This window comes from Aythya fuligula, chromosome 1, assembly GCF_009819795.1.
Source record: "Aythya fuligula isolate bAytFul2 chromosome 1, bAytFul2.pri, whole genome shotgun sequence".
In the NCBI taxonomy this organism is placed as follows: domain Eukaryota; kingdom Metazoa; phylum Chordata; class Aves; order Anseriformes; family Anatidae; genus Aythya; species Aythya fuligula.
The window spans coordinates 4,955,876-4,957,152 of record NC_045559.1 but is presented as its reverse complement, the minus strand read 5'-3'; positions in this window follow the sequence as shown (position 1 = coordinate 4,957,152).

Here is a 1,277-nt window from a genome sequence, read left to right as displayed (position 1 = left end):
ATGACAGTTCTGCCTTGGAGGTAGTATAAATTGCCCCATACAACTATGGCATTTTTTATCTGCATAAGATCTGCCCCTTGTTTTAGAAACTATCTATGCAGGTGGAGTTTGCGGTCATAATGCATTAAGCACATCTTTCCCTTCAATTGAAACCAGCAGGGTTTTTGTCATTCACACGAGCAAAGATATTGCTCTTAATCAAGTCATTGAAGAAGATCTATGTGCTTCAAAAGAGAAAAAAAAATAACAATCTATATAAATACTTTTGAAAAATATTCTGCCCTTTATTTACTGGTGATATGGTTACAGGTAGAAAGAGGGCAAGTTTTTTAAATGATTGTATATTAAAAAAAAAAAAATGAGAGAATAATAACAAAAATATCTTCCAAGAAACAGATTTTGAAAAATAAATAAATATAAAAGGGAAACTCAAATAGTCATATGACAAAGAAGACTTCTGCTTACAAGAATAGAAGGCTGGTATTAGACAAATTTCACTGAATAGATTTACAAATATGATGTAACTTTCACAAGCCAGATTTTGTATCTTGACAAAGATAAGTTTAAGAAAATACCTTGTACACAGGCACATATATACATAAATACACATATATATTGTATATTGGGCTTGTTTATTGCTCCAGAAAATTTATTGAAAGAGATTATGTGTCTCATATTTTCTCTGTTTAAAAATAGAGCATTTGTACGTGTTTTTCATTAGCTTGTTATAGGATTATCTTAATCCTGTCCAAAATATTTTACCACTTCCCCATAGTAAATGTACAACGGTAATCTGTTTATGAAGAGTAATATTAGAATAACTGTAAATAACTTTCTAACAGAAACCAAATAGTAAAAACAAAAACTGCAGCTTAGGGCAGTTTTGGTTTGCAGTTTGTAGAAAAGCAAGCTCAGTTAAGCAAACCCAGCAATGGATAACACTCCACATCATGTCACCGAACCATGAGAAGCTGCAAAGGTTGGGATAAACCAAGGAAACTTCTGCTGGAAAAATCCTGCCCTCATTTCATTTTCATGCATTCACATGGGTATAACTTAGGGTGATTTGGATCCTTATGTGGTTTTCCACATACATGTAGTCACTTATCTTAAAGATGAAATAACCCACATTTTTTTTTATATATTTGGAGGAGGTTTTGCTGACCTTTTTTGAAATTATTTTAATATGATGCCTATTTCATAAGCCTGTGAAAGTCTACTGAGTCCGTGTGTAGTTCAGGCAATGGACATGGCAATAGACACAAGTACTCCATGTT